The sequence below is a fragment of the Pygocentrus nattereri genome, chromosome 25 (assembly GCF_015220715.1).
Source record: "Pygocentrus nattereri isolate fPygNat1 chromosome 25, fPygNat1.pri, whole genome shotgun sequence".
Lineage (NCBI taxonomy): Eukaryota > Metazoa > Chordata > Actinopteri > Characiformes > Serrasalmidae > Pygocentrus > Pygocentrus nattereri.
In genome coordinates, this window is record NC_051235.1 from 8,444,079 (window position 1) to 8,469,509 (window position 25,431).

Genomic DNA, 25,431 nt, shown 5'->3' on the forward strand with positions numbered 1-25,431 from the left:
TTTTCTACCATCTCATTGAGTAGTTTCTCCTCATCCATCTGAAATTAGGCACCCATTAAAAACTGCACTGCATCACAGCACCACTGACTATAATAGGAGCGTTCTTCGCCTTCTGTTATCACAAGGTGTTAGTGTAATCCAAGTGTAGCTGATCAGCCAAGATATGTTTAGTGTCTGAAGCTTGCTTATTTAGTTCTGCCCTGGGGTATGATAGCTTAGCAATGAGCAAACTTCAAAGCCTATATCACCATACATTTGCCTCGCTCTGTGTTGAGCTGTTCTTACATCGCTTTTTTATGTGGTTTCCGACACTGTTTGACATACTCTGATGAAAATGGATGTTCAGGTGTCAAGATGATTGCTACTACTGTTTTTGATACTATATATCTTGTTAAAAAAAAAAAAAAACAGCATAGATCAGCATAGCTGGTCACCTGCAAAACCAGCCAATGTTGTGTTTTGTATGCAGAATATCGCTGTTGATGGAAAAAACCTTCTATCTCCAAAGTGGTAACTTTCCAGGAGAAGGAAAAATCCTACTTTACTTTTAATGTAAGTCAATGGAACCAGGCGTTTTTCCAAGCCATTTTTGGGGCTTTTTTTTTTGGTCCATTCATGCTGAAATTTAAACACAGTGTAAGAGGGAAACAGGCTTTTTCAAAATATGTGAAAAACTGAAAAACATCAAGGAGATACAGCGATGTGTTGTGAGTATACAAGCGCCCACATGTCCGGCTGGACACTGAAGGACAATTGACTGTCGAGCTCTCCTGCTACCCACGTCAGACCAGCTGCCCACCCTACACTGATGTTCTCATAAACTCCTAGCTATTACTACTACTAATACTACTGTTATTAATATTAGTAGTATAATCACTTGTAGGTAGTTTGACCAGAGGAGGATGGGTCCCCCCTGGTGAGCCTGGTTCCTCCCAAGGTTTCTTCCTCAGTTCTGAGGGAGTTTTTCCTTGCCACTGTTGCCCCTGGCTTGCCCGTCGGAGGGGTTTTTACATTCTTGTGAAAACTTTGTGTTTTCTGGAATTTCTGTGAAGCGGCTTTGTGACAACATCCGTTGTAAAAAGCGCTATACAAATAAATTTGATTTGATTTGATTTGGATGCTGGTATGCTGGTCAACTGCTGAGGGATCAGCTTGGAAAATTTGTTCTTTTAGAATTTGTCCAGCAGGTTTCTTCTAAAGAAGAAGCCCCCAGTTTTTTTGCGGGGCAGTCGTGGGCTGGAGGTTAGGGATCTGGAAGTATTGGAAGTATAAAGTTTGACTGTATTCCATTTAGAATTTTCAAAATTCTAAAATGCCTCGGTTTGACTCGATTAGATCCAACCACATAAAAAGCACGTCCACGCATACTTTGTTTCCGTTCTACTTTTGTTTACTCCTTTCCATATTACGACACAAGTGAACAAGCTTGGCCTGGACACTTTCATCAGCCTGAAGTCCATGAAGGCACTTGGTTTGGCCGAACTTCAGCTTCATGTATCCTCCTTCCTTTGATTTGTTCTTTATCCTCACCTGCTGGTCAGCACTGGGCAGACGCAATTTGAAACATTTTCTGTTTACATTTGTATCAAATGCGATCAAGATCCATCTCCGACCGCCACCGATTGTAATCCACTCACAATGCGTCATGTGGGTGTTTACGCCTGGCTTTTCATGCAGTCAAGTGAAATCCTAACATGATCCTGCTATTAAAACCATGTGAACGCAAGGTGTAAACTGGCCTGGAAATTACAACAACCCAACGTGAATCAGGGCAAGAGTGTGATGTTTAGGTGGGCAGTTTGGACGGATGCTGACTAGTGTCTAGCTTCGATTTTTTCCCGCATGGAAGCTGGTGCACAGTGGTTTTACTGGTGATCAGCATAATAGCATCCAAAACACAACAAACACTGATTTTGAAGGATCTATGCTGGATTTTCTAACAGAGCTGTTAGCCGTGTTAGCCTCGTGGCTCCAGTGCGAAATAAAGAAACGAACTTCAGACACGTCTTGGCTCAATGACTGCTTCTGTAGAATGAGGAACATTATGCAAATTTGATTTTATCTCAACCACCGCATTAACAATTTCAGCTCAAAAAGGCCTCAGTATTTGCAGAATAATACACTAATGTAGGAATGTGAAGTGCGGTCACATATCAGACGGAAATGATCATCATATAATCCATTTTCAAAAAGCATCAGCCACAAAAAATGGCACTCCACCCCCCACTGGGACCAGAAGCTGTTTCAAAATACAGAATTAGTTTTCTCTCAGGGCTCAGGATTCTGACATTTTGCCACTTCGAAGCCCCAGATATGTCAAAAATGTGATACGCCGCAGAAAATATTAGTTTTCAATTCAAAGCTTGTCCAATTCCACCCCAGTGGCTGTGTGTTCCTCTTGTATTGAGCCTCTCTGGACGAGACTGTCGCTTTGGGTAAAAATCTCAGCTGCCGAAGCTCTCCGCACCAAAACAAGGTCATAGTGGCTTAAGGTGGGACTGCGAGGGGTCACAATGGTGGCAGGCAATGCGTGACTTGGCTACATAATGTGACATTGGTTTAGGGTTTCACAATATATCACATTTAGCACAATATCACAAAAGGCTGCAATATTGATGAGCTTTAATAGTATCCTGTACGCATCCTGACTGATCTTAGTTCCAGACAAGAATCTCTGTAGGTGTTTTAATGAATTAAGATATTAATTTGGACAGATCATCTTCAACTTGTCACATTATTGAACCTCCAGTGCATTTCGAATATGCATTATATTTGAGATACATAGCAATAAACTCAGAATACTAATTTGTCCATAATGTGCAGACCTACATTGGTCAGGCGGGAGTATGAGGGGTTTTTGGTGTGTGGCCATATGTTTAGCTCTTTGTATGGGCCAAACATCAACCAGGATGATAGAAAGCATAAACATCTTGGCATTTGACGAGTCCCAGTAAGGAAAAATGTTTTGGGGTTCCAGAGGTTAGGCCAGAAACGTACTTCATGCAAGTACACAAATGCTTCAAGCTACGCTAACACTCTTTTGCACATTGTTACATAATAAAATGGCCAAGCTATCTCGTACTTTCGTCCAGTCAGCTGGTCAAACTCTAGTTCTTCATCAGTGGTCACAGGACACATTTGGCTGGATATTTTTGGTTGCTGGACTATTCTCAGTCCAGCAGTAACACTGAGGTGTTTAAAAACTCCAGCAGAGAATGATCCAACACCCCAATAATACTTGCTCTGCGGTGGCCGTGTGGGGTTCTGACCATTAAAGAACATCTATCTATCTATCTATCTATCTATCTATCTATCTATCTATCTATATATATATATATATAAGTAGAGGAGGCAATGAATAGGGCAAGATGGAGGCAGATGATCCGCTGTGGCAACCCCTAAAGGGAGCAGCCGAAAGAAGAAGAAGTTTTTTAAAACGAATAACAGATGTATAAAGAGGCAAACGCATTTTCATTTTTCTGAAGGTGGTATTTTTCAGAATAACTGGCATATATTAAGATATTTCCCAGTTTTAATGAAATCAAAAGTCTATTTTCAGTAAATAACTTAGTTTACAGTTTATTAAACATACAACCGTTTGTTCATGTTGTAACAGTTTGATACTGCAGTGTGGCATCACAAATTGCATGAATAGAATGAAACTAACAGCTTCTAGTAGTTCGCCGACGTGTACTGACATTCTTTGTGTACGTTTAATTAACACATGAATTCCTGATCAATTCAGGTGCTGAATAAAGCCTTTATTACCTTCATCTTCATTCATTAGTACAGGCGTTAGTAATTTAGTCCTGTGGTTGTTAATATAGGGCTTATTCATTTGTTCCCTATTAATGACTCATTATTTATATAGCTATTCATTAGTAAATGCCTTCGTTACTGACAGGTCATGTACCCTTAATGTAAAGTGTTACCTCTAAGTCATTACACACTTGCCTTAAACTACAGTGAGCTGATATGTAATCTCAAACCAACTTGCCTACATTGTATTTACAGCCATTTCATGTAATGGCTTTTTGTGATGTAGCTTTTAGAAGTATTAGATGCTTTGGACATCTGGTTCCTATCACTTCCATTGTGACTTGGTAAGGATTCACCAGAGGAACAGAGGATTTCATCACTCAGAATGACTGCTAATAAGTTATTTATTAATTAATCCAGACATTTTGAGAGAATACGTGCTGTTCTATAGTGGTTCATTGTGACCTTTAGCAGGTAAAAAATGCTAACTGCAACTGAATCAGGATTCAAACATAATGTTGTGCATGACAACCTCTGATAAAGTGATATTCACGGCCATCTTCAGTCTTGTCTTGCTCACAAGCAGTACCAGCCCAGTTACTCTACTGTATTCATTATATTGGTATGTTAATCTAGTGCTGTTCTGCATGATTTCTTGCTTAGGGAAGGTAATTGCTGACACACGCGTTATGCAACACTGAAATAGCTCCTGCCTTGCTTTTGTGATGAGGAAGGAGAAAAACACACAGCCATATTTCTATCGCATAATTCTAAAGCAGAGGTGCGAGTCAGCAGAGCAGGCCTGTGTGTGTGCGAGAGGGGGGTATAATACAGGTGACAGTGAGGAGCTTAACAAGTTTCATAAGCTAAGAATATCTCCACCTTCTTCCTGTCTCTCTCTTTCTGTCGTCTCACTCTCGCACTCACTATCGGCTTGCGTCTTCCTCTTTTGTTTCCTTTGTCTCTCTCTCTCTCTGTCCATCAGGCCTTGAGAACATAAGACAGATGAAGCTGTCAGAGTGGCGAATCTGTAATCTGTTGAAAGCTTAAAGCTCTTCCCACACCTGGCCCTCACCAACTCCAGAAAAGCCTCACTATTTGCTGAAGCAGGGCAGAAACTTTCATTCATAACCATTAGTGGTGTCACGATACACATGCTAGTACTAATTTTCGATATGGGGTACATGACAAAATACATGCTGTGAGTCAAATACAGTTAGAGGTGATAAGTACAGAAGCGATTACCACAAACATAAAAAAAACTCCACTATCCAAAAGCCTTTCTTGATTCCTTTTGATTAGCCAAGCTGTTTGAAATTGTGAGGTTTCTCAGTTGAGTACAGTAATGATGGATAAAGAGTGGTAGATCCAGTGATGAGAGTGCCATCATTGCTTAATACAAGGATCAAGTACTCATTATTACCTCAAATATGCTAAATCATTGTAATGCGATGATGAGGCGGACGCATGTGCTGAGAGAAGCGAGATTTACTAGGGGCAAATCCATTCTCAGGGTCTAGACAGTCCAGTGTCAGAGAGCCAACACGGATACAACGAGGGACAGACATTACAAAAAAGGAAAACAGGGTAAACAAACAACGGAGGCCAGCAGAACAAACACCAAACGATACAATACAATACAAAGACCAGCAACCTAACAGGGGAAAACACAGGGCTTAAATAGAGGAACAAGACACAGGTGAGAACAATCAAGGGTGGAGTCTAGAAACAAGGGGGCAGAACAGGGAAGAAACAAAACAAGGAAGCACATGGACAAGACCATAAGGTAAACACAAGGACATGGAAGCCTGGAAATGGCCAATCGTGACACTCATTTGTGAAGACATCACCCACATGTGGATAACTAGGCTACTCCATTTTGAGCCATTCAGAGGTGGACTTGCTCTTGTGCGCCTTGTCGTCGTCTTGCTGGGTAACCCATTTGCATCTGAGCTTCAGATCATGGACGGAGGACCAGACATTATCCTGCAGGATTTTCTGGTAGAGTGCACAATTCACGGGTCCATCAGCTATGGCAAATCACCCATGGTCTCATGCAGCAAAGCATTTACATTTACATTTACATGTACAAAGCATCCGTACATCAAACTACCACCACCATGTTTCATATTATGGAATGCTGTGATAGCTTTATGGCAAATGTAACAGGTCCTCTTTCTTCCAAAATGTCCATTATGTTTTTTTTTTGGCATATTGGCACTGAGACTTTATGTTCGTCGTGATTTGAAGTGTTTTTTCACCTTACAACTCTACCATGGACACCATTTCTGTGCAGTCTTTTTTCTAAGAGCATAATCATGAATGTTGAGCTTATCTGTGGGGCAAGCGGGGCCTGAAGATCATTAGATGTTCCTCTGGGTTCTTTAGTGACTTGCTGGAGTTGTCTCCAAGCTGTTGGAGAAATTCTGGTAGGCTGGCTACTTCTGGCAAGATCACTGTTAAATGTTTTCTTTATTTGGAGATAATGGCTCTCCCCCCTTAGAGAAGGGCTTTGTAATCCTTTCCAAACTGATGTTTGTATAGTGTTCTTTTTTGGCTCTTCTCTTATTTGGATACCTCTTTTGACCTTGGCTGTTTGTTGAGACCTTTTAATCTACTTCACATTGCTAAAAAGGTTCTAGTTCAACTGATCCCTAGTTGGTAATTGGTTGTTATAGCAATTACCTTTTCACACAAGTGGAAAAACTTCAAATTTGTTTGAAACAATTAGGTGCGACAAATATGCGAAAATGGAATTCGCAACACCACATTGGGAAGTAAGGGGTTATGTTCCTTGTTCCTCTTTGGGCAAACAATCTCGGATTCAGAAAAAAGCTCGGATTCCGAAAATGGAATGTAAACTTTTTTTCAAATGACACATCTCTTCTGTTGGGACCAGCTGAAACTCCCAGTACGTGTTAGCACTGGAAATGTAAAGCACTTTATTATGGATTCGGGCCTTGAGCCGGTCCAATAAACACCTAGGTTAACGCTGCTTATTTTCCCTGAAGACAGTTTTGAATGAATGGATATAAAGGGGAGAGATCGTGACCCCCTCCCTCCTCCCCCACCCCCCTTCCTGTGAGTTGATCGCATGTGTCAGCCTTGGCACTGGTTTTTGTTATGAGATCATAAGCAGCAACACAGTCACCATATGCGGGACAGGCTGCAGTGTGTGCCGTTGCCATGGTATTCTGGACCATTCCAGCACGCACCATGCACACACACACTCACACTCACACACACTCATAGTGAGGTGTTGGAAAGAGTGTGACACCTAACAAACGGACAACTGGGCAGCAGGAAAACAAGTGCTTCCTCCACAAGTGTAGCAGTGTCCTTCCAACTCATTCACATTCTTTTAAGCCGTTTTCCTAATGGGAGGTATTTGTCACTGGGTGTTGGGAGGTGCTTTAACACTAACGTACATATGTGATTGGTGGAAATATGTCCTAATGCATTGGTGGAAATTATGAACCATTAAAAGCCTCATCAAAATTTGACATCAAATCAATTTTGTATCATTTTCATGTTTTTTCTTTTTTCTTTTTTTCGTGAGAAAGGTCCGAAGAAAAAGTCCAAATCAGATTCATGATCTTAAAGTGCAGAATTGTTTGTACCTTGGTGCTCTTGTGCTCTTTTGTACGAACATTCAGTACTTATCCAAGAGCAAATCCCAAATAAGAAAACATTGCTGAACGTCAGAATCTTCTTGAAAACGGCGTAAGTCGGTTTTAAGAAGAAATGTCTTCTAAAAACAGGCAGTGAATGAGTGAATTCACTACAATACCCAGCATGCAGTACACAAATACATCATACAACCATTGGGAATCCCTGTGGTGCCAACCAACCCTGACTGCCAGTGATCTATAGGCTAATACATACAACCATGTTTGAGTATTAGTAACTCTTACATCGTTTGTCAAATGAAATCATCAAGAAAGCAATGATTCTGTTTTTATGGATGCCAGAGATATGTTTTTAACTTTCAACCAGAGAAAAGAAGCCAACCTGAGGTGAGGTGTCTAACTTTGTTTGTGTCAATCCTTAACTCAATCCATAACTCAAAAACGCTAGTTATCACATGACTAGCAATTGCAGCTTTGAAAAGCTGTACACACATAAAATTGTATTTTATTATTATTATTATTATTATTATTATTATTAAAATACACAAAAATAAAAATGTAATGATGCCTAATAGAAAAATCTATTTCAGTAGTGACAATTCTTAATGTCACACACTGATTTTCAAACGTTTGGACACATGTACTTTAAAACAGTGGGGACTAACTGCTTACCATGTGTCAATGAGGGACAGGGATGCAGTCTCACTTCCTGCTATAAAATGCAGGTGTGTGGCTAAAATAAGGCTCCAACTATGGACTAAAACTTTTGGTAATGACATAAAAACATGAAACAGCGTTTTTTTCTAGTTTTGTTTTTTCCATTAAAAAGACATCTAAATATGTCAACTTGAAAAGGGATTGAAAATGTCTTCTTCAAATGATTGGACATTGTTATTTTCCCAAGTTGAAGTTAGGGGTTAGGGTTTGAGACAGACCCTCACAATAAAAAGTACCCAATGAATGATGATGTAGTATATACTGTACCTAGCTTATTACTATCTCCTAGTAATGTGCCATGTTTAAGTTCTCTGTTGAGCAGGGGTGTCCAGGATGGACGTGGCTGTGGAATTTCATTCTAACCAAGCAGGAGCAAACACGACGAAGACGGAGATCAACTGATGAAACAAGTGGAATCAGGGGTGCTTCAGTTTGTTTAGAATGAAAATTACACAGGTGCCCTTAGCAGATAAGACTGGACACCCCTGCTGTAGAGGATGTGTTAACAATTTGATCAGGGGTGTTCAAACTTTTAGTATGCAACAGTATGTTGAGAACCAGAAGCACATTTTGCCATTTTTCTAAGCACATGCCATAAAACTGCACGCTTAGTCTTGCATGTGTCCTATTTGAAACGGGTGCAAAAACTTCTGGCCCTGACTCTAGTGGACCCGTCACTCTGGATTTTGTGTGTTAATGATAAAAAAATGCCAGGAGCACTTTCTCGAGCGGTTTCAGAGCGCATTCTGGGGCTATGTCTCCCTGGTTTCATCACCCCCGGTTATTAAGGCTAGTAAAAGTGTCTGTGTGCGGTGTTCTCATCATCTCTGGTACAATCTGGGTTTTTTTTTAGATTTCGGCTGCACAAAGGAATCTGGTAACACCGTCTAAATAAAAGATTGTCTTGCCCAGACCCACAAAATACACCCACAGACCCACAAAACATACACACAACACAAACAGGCCCGTCCCGATGGAAAAAGAGAGGCTCAGAAGAGAGCAGCGAGTTGCACAACAAAGAAATGTTCTTTCACAGGATCCTGTGAATATGAATGTGTGGAAGATTCCCTTCCGTTGATTTATTTCCTGGAAGATAGTATGAAAGTAACAGATAAAGTTTCTTCTCTGGGCACTCACACACAATCATCTTGGTGACAGTAGCCACGTTTACATGCAGCCTAATAATCTATTAATAATCTGACTAATAGCTCAATCAGAATAGAATACGTCCATGTAAACACCTCAATTGGAATAGTCTAGTCCGACTGAGGCCATTCGGAACACAATTTCTATCCAATTGAACCAGGTAGGTAATCCTGTGTATAATCCTTTAAATAGAAGAATCATTGCATGTAAACACATGTATCCGATTACACTTCCAATCGGAATGTGTACGTATGTTCTGCACATGTGTGTCGCATCATTTAAAGCCTTTCAAAACATAAACTGGAAACTCATCTCATGCGGACTGGACCTCACGTGATGTTCGCTGTCATGGTAATGTTTACTCTAAGCGGTATTCCACGCATGAGCATTTTGGATTGGATTACTTGTATTGTGCATGTAAACAAAGACTTTCCATAAGATTGTTATGCAGAGTGGGAATATAAACACCTCAGTCTGAGTCTGTAATCAGAATGTATTCAATTGGATTGGCAAAAATCTTTGCATGTAAACATATGGCAGGCATTGGAATGATGTTGCTAACATCATTACCTTGGCTGCTTTCTGCAGGCTCCCTAATTTTCAATGAATAAAATCTAATATTTTTCCCATGTAACTTATTAGATTAACTAGGACACTGTTGGGTCTCTGTGTGAGAAATGCTGAGAGTCTGCGTTGAGCTGCTAGTGAGCAATGTTGTCATTCTTTAGTCAACATCATGCCCATATTAGGGACTCCAGAGGCTGGATTCACGAAAGCTTTCAGAAGAAAAAACTTGGGAAAGTTCATGAGACAAACACCAATAAGTTCACAAGAATGTTCTTAAATGCAATTGTTGAAAAAAGCCTAAGACGTTCTTAAATATGTCGCCACAGCGGATCATCTGCCTCCATCTTGCCCTATCCACTGCCTCCTCTACTTTCACACCAACCATCTCCATGTCCACCTTCACTACATCCATAAACCTTCTCTGAGGTCTACCTCTTCTCCTTCTACCCGACAGCTCCATCTCCAACATTCTTTGCCCAATATATCCACTATTCCTCCTCAACACATGTCCAAACCATCTCAACCTGGCCTCTCTGGCTTTATCTCCAAACTGCTCCACCTTCACTGTCCCTCTGATCTGCTCATTTCTAATCTTGTCCATCCTTGTCACTCCCAACGAAAATCTCAGCATCTTCATCTCCGCCACCTCCAGCTCAGCCTCCTGTCTTTTAGACAGAGCCACAGTCTCCAAACCAAACATCATAGCAGGACCACTACTGTCTTGTAAACCTTCCCTTTCACTCTTGCACACATCAGCCCTGACACCCATCTCCACCCATTCCATCCTGCCTGCACCCTCTTCTTCACCTCTTTTCTACACTGTCCATTGCTCTGGATGGTTGACCCAAGATATTTGAAGTCATCCACCTTTACGACCTCTACTCCTTGCATCTTCACCTTTCCACCTGCCTCCCTCTCATTCACACACATGTATTCCGTCTTGTCTCTACTGACCTTCATTCCTCTCCTCTCCCGTGCAAACCTCCACCTCTCCAGATTCTCTTCCACCTGCTCTCTATTCTCACCACAGATTACAATGTCATCTGCAAACATCATGGTCCATGGAGCCTCCTGCCTGACCTCATCTGTCAACCTGTCCATCACCATTGCAAACAAGAAGGGGCTCAAAGCTGATCCCTGATGTAACTCTACCTTCACCTTGAAACCATTTGTCACTCCAACTGCACACCTCACCACTGTCTCACTATCCTCATACATGTCCTGCACCACCCTAACATACTTTTCAGCTACACCTGACTTCCTCATACAGTACCACAGTTCCTGTCTTGGCACCCTATCATGTGCCTTCTCTAGATCCACAAAGACACAATGTAGCTCCTTCTGGCCTTCTCTGTACTTCTCTACCAACACTCTCAACGCAAAAATTGCATCTGTGGTGCTCTTTCTGGGCATAAAACCAAACTGCTGCTCACTGATCTGGACCTCTCGCCTTAGCCTTGCTTCAACAACTCTTTCCCATACCTTCATGGTGTGGCTCATCAACTTTATACCTCTGTAGTTACTGTAGCTCTGCACATCACCCTTGTTCTTAAAAATGGGGACCAGTACACTGCTTCTCCACTCATCAGGCATCCAATCACTCTCCAGGATTTTGTTAAACAACCTGGTTAAAAAGTCCACTGCCTTCTCTCCTAAACATCTCCATACCTCCACAGGTATGTCTTCTGGACCAACTGCCTTTCCATTCTTCATCCTTTTTAAAGCTGCCCTCACTTCCACCTTACCAATTCTCTGCACTTCCTGATCCACTATCTCTCCCCCCGTTGTCCTCCTCTCTCTCTCGTTTTCCTCATTCATTAGTTCTTCAAAGTACTCCTTCCATCTACTCATCACTCTCTGTTCACTCACTAGTACATTTCCCTCTCTATCGTTTATCAGCCTAACCTGCTGTACATCCTTTCCAGCTCTATCTCTCTGTTTAGCCAAACGATACAAGTCCTTTACTCCTTCTTTACTGTCCAGCCTCTCATGCAGCTCATCATAGGCCTGAGCCTTTGCCTTTGCCACCATTCTTTTCGCTATGCGACTAGCCTCACAGTACTCCTGCCTACTTCCTTCATCTCTCTGGTTATCCCACTTTTTCTCTTGGACCTCCTCATTCCACTACCAACTTTCCTTGTCTTCTTTCCTCTGACCAGAGGAAACACCCAACACATTTTCCCAGTTTTTCTCACCACCTTAGCTGTAGTTTCCCAGTTCTCAGGTAGCTCCTCACTGCTCCCTGTTGCAATTTTTCCCTGAACTGCCTGCAACCATCCTCCTCCTTCAGCTTCCACCATCTAATCTTTGGCTCTGTCTTCACTCTCGTCCTCTTCTTTGTTTCTAATCTCATTCTACAGACAACCACCCTATGCTGCCTTGCTACACTTTCCCCTGGTACCACTTTACAATCTCCAATCTCCTTTAGGTGGCATCTCCTGCTAAGGATATAATCCACCTGTGTGCACCTCCCTCCACTCTTGTATGTCACCCTGTGCTCTTCCCTCTTCTGAAAATACGTCTTCACCACAGCCATTTCCATTCTCTTTGCAAAATCTACAACCATCTGACCTTCTGCATTTCTGTCTTTCACACCATACATACCCAGCACCTCTTCATCCCCTCTGTTCCCTTCACCAACATGTCCATTGAAGTCTGCACCAATCACTAATCTCTCCTCTCTAGGGACACCATCTACCACTTCATCCATCTTACTCCAAAATTCCTCTTTCTCCTCTAACTGACAACCAACCTGTGGTGCATATGAACTGACCACATTCAAAATGACAGTCTCTTTACATCCAGAACACTTTTCCCAAGCTGTTCCTTTAGGATTATCCCTACTCCATTTCTCTTCCTCTCTACACCATGATAGAACAGTTTGAATCCACCTCCAATGTTCCTGGCCTTGCTTCCTTTCCATCTGTTCTCCTGGACACACAGAATATCTACCTTCCTTCTCTCCATCATGTCTGCAAGCTCGCTGCCTTTACCAGTCATTGTCCCTATGTTCAGAGTCCCTACTCTAACCTCCACACTCCTGCCTTTCCTTCTCTCTCGCTGCCTTCTAACCTGCCTTCCTCCTCTCCTCTTTGATGGTCTTCGACCTACAGTAGTCCAATTTCCACCGGCACCCTACTGGTCAACAGCACCGGAGGCGGTCGTTGTTAACCCGGGCCTTGACCGATCCAGTATGGCAATCATATTTGTGATCTGCATGATAGTTTTGGCACAAGTTTTACGCCGGATGCCCTCCTGATGCAACCCTCACCATTTATCAGGGCTTGGGACCGGGACCAGAAGTACACAAAGTACACCCCTAATGGCTAAAAAGTGTGTAAAAAAAAAAAACAGCAAACAAGAACGAGAGGTGATGATGTAAGAAACAGCCAACAGGAAAAAATTCTCATAGGAAAATATACTAATTTTGGCGCGATGGATGAGGATGGGTAGGGGTAGAGGAGGCAGTGTCCATGGTACATTTAGATGCTGCCCTTGTCAACTCTTACAGCCTAAGATATGTGTGAGGCTGTGGTAGGGTTAGGAAAACATTTATAAAAACAATATTTTTTGAAGAATAACACTATTTGTCAGAATTATTCTTAAGAAAAAAGTTAAGAAAAGAAAATGTTAAGAGAAAACACGCATGTAAAATTTTCTTTCTTAAGACGCTTTTGTAAATCTGCCTCCAGGTCTTAGCAGGTTTTCTCTATGACAGGAAAACATGGCATTTTGGGAAACTGCCACTATTGTGTCCAGTGGTAAACTAAAATCCAGAAAACATGATGTGTTTTGGTATATGTACTTTCCTCTGAACATTGCCAGATCATAAGAATAAAGAGATAAAACAAAATACAACTATTGCTACCTACAAGCTAACACTGCTGCACACTGTAGCATCATAAGACTGGCAACCGCCCCAAAATATGCCATGCCAATCAGCAAGCTTTGTCAAACATGGTGGTGTAGATTTGTGGGCAGTTTTAGGCTGTACTTTGAGTAGGTGGCGTTGGTATATAATAGTTTTTAATAATAAGACATACTTTCATGTAGCATCTAGTGTGCAGCAGCATTAGCTTAGCATCTATGTAGCATTATTGATGTTTTGACTGCTGAACAAACTTGTAATTCAGGGGATCCAGTGACACTTGAGGGGAAAATGTACACAGGACAACATATAAGTTTTAGGGCATTTCAGTTCACCAGAGGATGTGACTGCCAAGGAGAAAACCAGCTTAGACCTGGAGTCTCTAATATGAGCATGACACTGACCTTGGCCAGTATAATACCAGCCACAAAACGTCATGATAAATAATGACCTGAGGAAACATTCTCAACTTCATCGCCCAGATGGACACCCAAACCGTAAATGAACGAATTAATATATAATTTCTACTGTCCTGTGTGTTTTCTTCCCAGCAGCTCCACCCATTTTCATCTCACATTTGTGAATTTTCCCATACTTTAACCTCCATGGGATATACACAACATGTGACATGACCTAAGAGACAGGATATGGCATGAGCGGATAACTTCCTGTTTCCTGAGCACATAGAAAATGCTGCATCCGGAACTGAAGAAGCTTCCTCTCCAGCACCATGGAAACGGATGAAGGCCTTTTATAGAACAAGTGTTTCCTGCTCTTCAGGAATATTTCTGGCTGTGAATAGTTGGTTGCAGGTGTGCAGTGGGGTTTAGATCCATGCGTCTTTACATAAACCAAGCTTTTTAGAAAGCTCATTAGCCAGATCTTGCTAGAATCAATCCATAGGCGTGTGTTATGAAATGTAAGAGTTGGCAAACAAACTCAGAGCTCAACATAAACTCAATCTCAAATTAAATTTGACTTTTGTTTACCTTGTTAGTTCATGTTTTTGGTCATATTAAGCAAAAAAAGTCAAAATTCTTGCCAGCAGGCCAGTAATAACCATGTTTTTGCTCCTCCTCCCACCATCCCACCTATTATCGAGTGAAAACACACAGCTAGCTTACATTTATGGCATTTGGCTGACGTTCTTATCCAGAGCGACTTACAATTTGATCATTTTACACAGGTAGGCCAAGGCGGTGTTAGGAGTCTTGCCCAATGACCCTTATTGGTATAGTGTAGGGTGTTTGCCCAGGTGGGGATTGAACCCCAGTCCACAGTGTAGAAGGCAGAGGTGGTAACCACTACACTATCCCAACCCAGCTTCACTCAGGAATGCACACTTCGTTAAGAATATTTACATTTTATCAACACTCTTACCTTATGGGTAGTGGAACTGCTAAATTACAGGCCGTAGCACATCCATTCTTCTCCATACTTTTGTAGCCCCCTTTCACCATGTTCTCCTATGGTCAGGATGCCCAGAGAACCACCACAGAGCAGGTAATATGTGGGTGATGGATAATTCTCAGCACTGCAGTGACTCTGACATTGCTTGTATTGTGCATGTAAATTGAGATTTTACATCAGTTTGTTGAGTAGAGTGTGCGCATAAATATTTCAGCCTTAGGCCCAATGCCATTTCTTCTTTTTACCCCTACCCTTTATTTTCAGGTGTCACCCTAACCCCGTAGAACTGAGTTACACGGGGTAGTGGTTGAAATCTTGGCCAATGAAATTAAAATGGGACCCTAAAACTTAAAAAAAGAAAATAAAACATTGTTTCATTAACAGCTTCTAGCGGTGCTCTTCAAGCGACCCAACCCGTCTTCAGTGATAGCAGAAAAGGGAAAAGTTCAGCTCCTCACTGCTGGGCTTTAGTTACATTTAAGCCATCAAATGCCTTCAGAGAGGGGGTGTAAGACAGTTATTTATTATCGCCCACCGCTAATTATTTGGTGATGCAAAGCTTAAGTCAGCTATTCGCCAACTTCTTGTTAGAATTTTCCCATTCCACCTTAAATGGTGCAGCAGTTACATTCTAGTGCTTCAGGTGTCAATACCACCGCACTATTTAAGGTGGAACGGGGAAGTTAGCAAGCTAGCTACCGAGACATTTTGTTAGAGATTTTTTTTTATGCTTGTTATGAAGAAAACGACCAATAATACATTGAAACGATGTTAAACCAAGATAATGCTATAGTTATCGTAATTTTTTTAACTTTTTAACGTAATTTTGTAATTTATATTTGTGTTTTCTTTGGTCGCTCGCGCAGCCGTCTTGTCGGTTCTTCTTTTTTCTTATAACACTCTGGTTTGGGGTGAGCCTCTGAAAAACCTCCATTTGGAGGGTCATGTAGCCCTAACACTTCGCTCTACAACCTCTGTTTGAATAAAAACTGGGACACCCTACCCCTAGAAGTGAACGTGCAAAACAGAGGGCTAAGGGCTCAGTGGTAGAGGCGAGGGGTGAAATGGGATTGGGCCTTAGTCTATAATCAGACATAAGCCTATGAGTCCTGTTGGTTTTACTGCATTTACACCTGAGCCGAACATAAAAAGTAGTTCATGTGGTTTGGTTTACCAGTGTGTAAACCTAAACTATTACGTACACAATTATGTTATAACTAGCCAACTATGCTTGAGCTTATGTACAAAGGGTGTAACTGGCCCCTTGCTAAACTGGAAGCAAGTGCCTGTTGAAGGGCTTCGGTTAAACTCAGATTAACTTAAATTTAAACAGGTATCTTGTTAACCTGTGAATCCAGTGTTGTAGTTCAACATTTGCCATTAGTCAGAAACCTGGCCTGATAACTACCCTCAGTTTATCGTTCTGTAGACGCAAAAAATGTCAAAGCTACATGTGATGGTAAAATGACCAACAGATGTTCTAGTTTTACTCATTCAATTTGCTAAAATGTGCTGATCTCCTCTTTTAACCTCAATTTGACACGTTACTCATCTCATGTTTTTTTCAATCCCCGTTATTTTGAATCTCAGTGTTATCAGCTCGTTCCTGCTCCTCAGCAACCCTTAATCAACATGCAGTCTCTCTCTCTCTCTCTCTCTCTCTCTCTCTCTCTCTCTCTCTCCCTCTCACACTCACAGTTCCTTTGATTCATAATTGATGCAGCTGAGGTGTTTCTTTGGATCCCTGCAAGCATCTACATATTGGCCCGAACAGCCAATTAGACTCCTGAGAGGAAGATCATTTTGGATGTGATTTGTACTTTGCTGAGATATTAAATCATAAATTGTGAAGAAGTAAAAAGTCTGAGAAGGAAATTTTGCATCTCAGTGAAATGAACTGCAGATCAGGGAGACATGGTGATGTCAGATATGTTTAGATTTGACCAATATTTTGAGTGAAATTGGGGGAGCACTGACTGTCAAACAGTCAGCTATCATCATTCGTGTTTTAACATTATTTCAACCTAAGCTGCATTCAGATGGAGTGTATTCTGGCCAAAATCCATTATAGGATAGGATATAGGCAGGATACAAGCTCATTCCGCTGTGCATGGAGTAGAATAATGGCACATGGTAACTTCAAGGCACATGGTACCTTTACTAATAGTCACAGAGGTTGATTAGCCAGTTTCTTTAGTCCATCCATTAAACGATGTGTGATGTGGTGTCGAATTGCCCACCCATAAAGAGGTTTCGCTGTGGGTCACCAGCAAAACCAGCACATCGTTGTTGTCGGGAGAAAACCTCGTATCTCCAAACAAGATAACTTTAAAAGAAAAGGGAAAAAAACTTACTTTACTTTTACTGTAAGTAGAAGCAGACTTTTTTGTCCCTTGTCGTTTTGCACCATTTCTTTTGGTTCATTCTTCATGAAATTTACATACAATGTAAAAGGCAGCAGGTATTTTCAAAAAAACTGAAAAACAAGGTTAAAGATACAAGGTTTTCACTGATCTCTGTCACAGTGCTTGGAAGGACAGCCTTAGCAGGTACAGAAAGGCACTTATTAAAACACGCTCAGCATACCTGTCCTCACTTATCAAAATGAACAAAAACAATCCTAGACTTTTATTTAGCGCAATCACAAAACTTACCAAAAACCAGGCAGGATCTGAACCTCAAATACCCGCCAACTATAGCAGCAATGATTTCATGGACTTTTTTAGTAACAAAATCGAGAATATTAGACAAAAACATAAGTTAGACAACTGATACCAGTAACCTACCCATCATCTGGTTTGGCTGAAACAACACAAAATGTGGTTAAAGGAGGACATGCAACATGCACACTTGACATGATTCCAACAAACTTATTTAAACAAGTACCACCAGCTATAATTAAATATAATTATAATGAATTCTTCTCTTAGCCTAGGTCATGTACCCAAATCATTCAAACTAGCAGTGATTAAACCTTTGATAAAGAAGCCATATCTCGACCCCAGGGAATTGTCAAGGTACAGACTTATTTCCAACTTCTCATTTATTTCTAAGATTTTAGAAAAAGCTGTAGCCCAGCAACTCTGTTCCTATCTACATAAGAACAACATATGTGAAAAATTCCAATCTGGTTTTAGGCCCTACCACAGCACAGAGACGGCTCTAGTTAAGATAACAAAAGATCTTTTTCTTGCCTCTGATCAAGGCCACGTATCTCTGCTGGTACTGCTCGATCTAAGTGCAGCTTTTGACACTGTAGATCACTCTATTCTCTTAGACAGATTACAAAACATGTTTGGAATTAGAGGAATAGCGTTATCCTGGTTCACATCCTACCTCACTGACCGGTTTCAGTTCATACAAGTGAATAATGTATCATCTAATTATACAAAAGTGAAATATGGAGTTCCACAAGGTTCTGTTTTAGGTCCTTTGTTATTCACATTATACATGTTACCATTAGGCTTAGTTATAAATAGACATGGAATTAGTTTCCACTGCTATGCTGATGATACACAGCTGTACATATCAGCCAAACCAGAAGATAAATCCAGATTAAATAAAAATAGGAGATTGTGTAAAACGCCTTCCGCCCGAAGACTGCTGGGATAGGCTCCAGCACCCCTCCGCGACCCTGACGGAGAAGCGGCTTAGAAAATGGATGGATGGATTGTGTAAAACATAAAAAACTGAATGCTGCAGAATTTCCTTCTTTTAAACCCTAATAAAACAGAAGTTCTTCTTGGTCCAAAGGCTGCCCGGAATAAATGCTCAGAATTAATGTTAAATCTTGCAGACTTCTCTGTAGTACTTGGTTCAGTAGCTAAAAATCGTGGTGTGACGATTCAGATCTAACATTTAATCAACACATAGGTAATATTACAAGAACAGCGTTTATTCACCTCCGAAACATTTCAAAGTTAAGAAATGCATTATCCCTACATGATGCTGAAAAATTGGTACATGCCTTTATAACTTCAAGGTTAGATTACTGTAATGCATTGTTGTCAGGACGCTCCAGCAGGAACCTAAATAAACTTCAATTAGTTCAGAATGCTGCAGCTGGAGTTCTCACTAAAACCAGGAAATTTGATCACATCAGCCCAGTTTTATCAGCATTACACTGGCCTCCTATCAAATTCCGTATTGACTATAAAATTCTCTTATTGACGTATAAAGGCCTGCGTGGTACCTGAGCACCTGCAAGATCTTATTTCCCATTATGAACCGCCTCACTTACTCAGATCACAGGATGCTGGTTTTCTACTGGTTCCTAAAATTCAAAAGACTTCAATGGGGGGAAGAGCTTTTTCTTACAAAGCCCCCAAATTGTGGAATAATCTCCCAGTTAATGTTTGGAACTCTGACACAGTCTCAACCTTTAAGTCTAGAATGAAAACATATTTGTTGAGTCTAGCTTTTGATAATTAGCCTTCCCCTTTAGATAAAGGCAGGAGATCCAGGGGTTCATGGGCATAGAGGCTTATGGTAAACTGAGACGTTGGTGCTGTTGACCCACCACTTCACGCGATCACACAGGTTTGCTGACGGTGGAGTGGGACAGTGTTCAAACAGAGATCCTCTTAGCTTTTATTTGGTATTTAGCTTATTAAATTGTAAATACTGTTTGACCAGAGGAGGACGGGTCTCCCCTTGTGAGTCTTGGTTCCTCCCAAGGTTTCTTCCTCCAGAGACTGAGGGAGTTTTTCCTTGCCACCGTCGCCTCTGGCTTGCGCACTGGGGGATATATGTTGTAACTGTGTTTTCAAACTTCTGTGAAGCTGCTTTGTGACAACATTGTTGTAAAAAGCGCTATACAAATAAACTTGACTTGACTTGACTTGATTAGAGGTTTTTCCCCTCACTCCAATTTTTCCCTGCTTTTTATCAATGCCACCTATTGTCCAGCTCCTACACGAATCAGTGAGCCCCTCCAAAATAAATGAGCAGAATGTGTTTAGCCTTTCAGTATAATTTTGAAATACTGCCATCATTTTTAAATATCGCCATATACGTTGTTGCTATTACACTGCCCAACCCTATTTGTAGCCCTGTAGAAAAAGATATATTTATCTGTAAGGCTAATCCAGGTAGATCTAGTCCCAATTACTACATTACATAACTTTTTATGTATCGGCATGACAAATAACAAATAACTCCCACATTGGTGCATCCCAGATAATCAGAGTTACAGGTACATCACACAGATTTGGAGAGGAATTAGGTTCATTCGTTCACTACAGACACAAGTGAGCTCTAAAAGGATCTGTTAAGTGGGTCAGTTGGAAGCATATGTGATTAAAGGCAAGGAGAAGTAAGGTGAGGAATCTAGACCTGTGGGTGCCCAAACTTCTTGTCTTGGGGCGCTACAAATGTAATGTTGTTGGTGGGTCAAGGGCCAAAATGCAAGTAAAGACGGTAGATAGGTTTCAAGTCTTTAAAAATATTATTTCATTACATTCCACCACATTTTACTCACATAAATATATGTATAAAAACGAACACGCGGAAATGGCATGACACTTCATCTCAGCTACGTGATATTTCAGACTTCAAGTGTACGTCAGGTCGTATATATCAATAATATGTTATGCCCGGCTGAACTACTGAACTCCATTGATTCCTTTAAACTGGGGTCGTTCCTTTTTGAAAGCTTTTGTAATTTCCTTTCCTAAAATGACTCCAGAAGTGAGCCAAGAAAGTAAACATAGCCTTTTAGCACAGTTCAAATGTGCAAAGTGTGCTCCCAAGAGAAGACAAGAGCACTTTATGAAATGAAACAGAAACAGATGACTGTTGTTAAAAGAGATATTGATTGTGCACAATCTGAGGTTGACAGTCACAAATGCACTTCAATACACACACACACAGACACACACACACACACACACACACACTTTAGCTCTGACCTTAACACTTATATACTAGAGGTGGGCAGTATAGCAGAAACATGTTGTGATGTATGCAAATAAGTTATCTTATACAAGTTAAATCAACATCTTTAATAACTTAGTCAACATCTTTATATCCCACTGAAGATTTTACGCCTTAATAAGGCCTTTTTTTTTTAAGACAAACATGCTTCATTGCTCTTCTGTTACAACCACCTGTGGAGATTTCGCCTCAGTAACTCTGACCTGTCACGGATGCATGCGTCACTGCTGTGCTGGAAATCCCACTAATAATGCATTGATAATCTCTTTAAGAAAGTGTCATAGTTATTTTGAACAACAACCAAATATAAAGTTGGCAGTTAAGGGAAACGAATAGCTTGCAAAACCAAATTTGTGTTATTGTATTAAAAAAAATGAATGCCAGGCTCTGTGGAAGTTATTACTCACTACCATACAGTAATGAGACAGCATAGCAGGCAACATTAGAACCTGGTATGTAGGAGGTTGGGGGTTCAAATCCTGACTTTGGCAGGAATGCTCTTATTTTAGGCTCCATTCTGAAGAAATCTTAACACTAGCGTTGGTTTTCTCTGAAACATGATAACTAGATTTCTTGCGTGTGCAATATGCTGCAAAATAAATTAGGTTTTGTACACATTCATTTATTTTCATATTGGGCCTGGTGGACGGTGCTATGAAGCATCCTTTGGCCGAAGCTGTTCATCTTCAGGTGATCCACTAATCATTGATTTCTCTCATTGAATCTAGACCGGCTAACTTATAAACATGCCATCGGTTTAAAAATATAAACGGCCTTAGAAGTGATGACTTTCAGTGCCTCAAGGTTAATGCTGATCCTGTTTGCTGTCCCTCTTGGGAATTGGCAGATTGGAGACAGCTTAATGTATTCAAAAAACAAACCACAAGAGTGGTTTTATGGAGAGAGAGAGAGAGAGAGAGAGAGAGAGAGAGAGAGAGAGAGAGAGAGAGAGAGAGCAAGATGGGTAGAGAGAGTATATGAGAAGCACCTCTTCAGATTAATTATAAGACTGAGTGATGTAGTAGAAAGCACACGCTCCAGGGGTTAAACCTTCAACATCTCATTCATCTCTGCTGCTCTGGGATAGGTTAAGAGCAGCTCACTATGACAACCACAACCTAACTCCAAAGGCCAAACCAACCCGAGCCCGATCAACCAATCATGTCAGAAATGTCTTGAATAGAAATGGTTCTCTTGCTGCCGTGCTTGTGATAAAACATTGAAAAGCAGACAGAAACCATCCAAAAATCAGACTGACTCAAACAGAGTCAGTCGTCTTAGTTTTGCACTGGAGCCGTGTTTCTGACTCCCCATTTCTCTGTAAGGAAATAACCAGCAGTCTGTTCTAATTGAACTGAGTCTGGTCTGCCTCTATATGATTATTTGAAGGTATTATTTGAAGCAGCACTGCTGTGGCGGATCCACTTGTACCCGCGCAACACACTCTAACACACCACCACTACCACGTCAGTGCCACTGCAGTGCTGAGACTGATGCACCATCCAAATAATACCTGCTCTGTGGTCCTGATCAATGAAGAACAGGGTAAAAGGGGGTTAAAGTATACAGAGAAACAGATGGACTGCAGCGTGCACCACTACGGTCAGTGGAGCTGATAAAATGTACGCTAATGTAGATCCGAGGTGGTGTACTCAGTGATGTGGCTGACACAAGCAGCGCAAGTTTACAAGTGAACTTATGCACAAGCACTTTCACACAGAGAAAAGAACCATGAGATAAGCTAAAGATTAATGTTAGAAAATGATCTGGCAGACTGATAGTCTCAGACATATACAGGCTGTTAGATATGAGAACACGGCTGGTAAGGAGTTCAGTATGAGTTCAGGACAGATTTACAACGTAAAGAAACAGGCGAGGAGTTCATACAAAGGTTGGCAGTCATGTAGCTCATTACAAAACATGACAGTTTGTGAAGGATGGGATGCTAGACTATTCATTAAAATCTCTGCAGGCATCCAGGTGAGGTTTTATTATTGCAGCTGATGCAATTGCTTCCACCATTAAGCTTTCCACAGTGAACACTGTAGTGTCAAAACATTTCATTTTCATTTTTCTGTCGCTCTGTTAGCTGACAAAACCCATGTGGAGCCAGAGTTGGCCTTTCATGATCATTGTTCACATTATAATTACGGGGGTTCTCCTGTGGTTTCAGCCTAATCTCTCTCTGCTGTATCATATGGTGAATTACCATGGACAGTAGCGTCAACACATTTTAATGTACTCTAAAACACACAGAAAACATTATAATAGTCATAAAGCAGTTAGTAATCATATGCCAAAAAAAAAGAAGTTGCAGGAAACTCTGTGCTTTGAAGGCGAATGCTCTTTTATTGAACAGGCAGCAAAGGAGAACTGCCACCTAGCACTGCGGAAATAGCCAAGATTACATTTCCACCTGACGCTAGGCATTAATACTGCAGTAACTACCCCACAGCCCAACACAGAATGACACAAGCAACACATGCACACCGTTAAACTAACAACAACTGTAAATGTAAAGAATGTGCCACCTCCCAAGAGCCTCCATGCATGGCCACATTGAATGGCCAGGCCTCCCATGCTCCCATGGCAGCGTGAGCCAGTAAAAGTGGGGTAAAGCATATTAGTGAATTCTTCAGTTAACGGCATTAAGTCAAAATAAATAAATAAATTATTTTAGAAACTTGACTAATATTTTCTGTGTTGCTCCAATTTTGGATAAAAATTCGAGGTGGAAAGTATAACCTGTAACTATAACCTGTATAACCTGTTCTCTTTTCAGCAGAATTAAATCAAACTTGAGTTGCTAATTAAGTACTATTACTTTATCACTTTAATGTTCAAACGATTACAGAGTAAAAACACGTGTTTTAGCTCATAAACCAATCAGAAGAAAGCCTGCTTAAATTGACAATATTCATTTCTGAAAGCCAATCAAAACAGAGCAGCTCCCAAAAACCACGATGAGAGACGGCAAGTTTAGCGGAGAAGGAAGGAGGAAAACATTACCAGCACACAAGAAACACACTTTATCAGTTATTCATTTGTTTTAAAATGAAGAAAACAGCATCATCATCAGCGGCTGAATCTGCCTCCAAAACTTGCGTTTCACAACTTCCACAGTGAAGGAGCACACGGTTAGCTGACTGGCTAACTAATCCTAGCTAAACAGATACGTGTCCTTTAATTATATTCTTCTTAACATGACGGCTCTTTCTTCTTCTTCTTTCGGCTGCTCCCTTTAGGGGTCGCCACAGCGGATCATCTGCCTCCATCTTGCCCTATCCAATGCCTCCTCTACTTTCACACCAACCATCTCCATGTCCACCATCACTACATCCATAAACCTTCTCTGAGGTCTACCTCTTCTCCTTCTACCCGGCAGCTCCATCTCCAACATTCTTTGCCCAATATATCCACTATTCCTCCTCAACACATGTCCAAACCATCTCAACCTGGCCTCTCTGGCTTTACCTCCACCTCCAACTGCTCCACCTTCATTGTCCCTCTGATCTGCTCATTTCTAATCTTGTCCAGCCTGGTCACTCCAAACGAAAATCTCAGCATCTTCATCTTTGCCACCTCCAACTCAGCCTCCTGTCTAAACAGAGCCACAGTCTCCAAACCAGACATCATAGCAGGACGCACTACTGTCTTGTAAACCTTCCAACATGACGGCTCTTTATTAAACCTAAAAGCTTTTGTGAATCCTATATTGCGAGTGTCTGTCAGTTAGCTACTTTAGTCAAAGTCTGTCTGTATGGTATACCTATATAAGATTATGGTTTTGTCATGTTTTTTGAGGGAAATGGCCATATAAGGCTGGGATACTGGGAATCTAGTCTCACACATGTCCCATATAAACGCTGGACATTAATTCTGTCATGCATGTTTGTTTTTTTTTTCTTTAGACTGGCCTAAAATGTCTAATCTGATCAGACTGCAGGTGGTAAGTGTAAAGCCGGGGAGCGAGGAGCGGACACATACGCTGAGATAAGCGACTTTTATTGAGGGCAAATCCAGGGTCGTGGTCATGACAGTCCAGGTTCATATATCCAACACGAAGAGCACGAGAGTCAGACATAACAAAACCTCAAAACAGGCAAACAGTTCCAACAGAACATCCAACAAGCATACATGCACCAAACATACATCCAAACATATCAAACAAAGACCTGCAACCACACAGGGCTTAAATAAATGAGGGTAAACGAGGGACAGGCGGAAACATAGGTGGGAAAAAGCTGGGGCGGAGTCACTAAACAAGGGGGCTGGACTAAAGCAAAGAAACAAAACAAAAAAAACAGGTGGAGTAGACCAAACCACAACATGAACACATGGACAGGACTGGGAGGGGTCGATCGTGACAGTAAGTATGAACATTTACACAGTGATGTATGT

At 41.2% G+C, this 25,431-nt stretch overlaps 1 non-coding gene across 1 annotated transcript; it reads left to right on the forward strand.

Annotated features, from left to right (window-relative positions):
- The first annotated feature begins 1,155 nt into the window (after positions 1–1,155).
- On the forward strand, positions 1,156–1,211 carry LOC119262483. Its single transcript, XR_005129683.1, has one exon. It is a non-coding gene; the product is annotated as a U7 small nuclear RNA (small nuclear RNA).
- Positions 1,212–25,431: the final 24,220 nt, after the last annotated feature.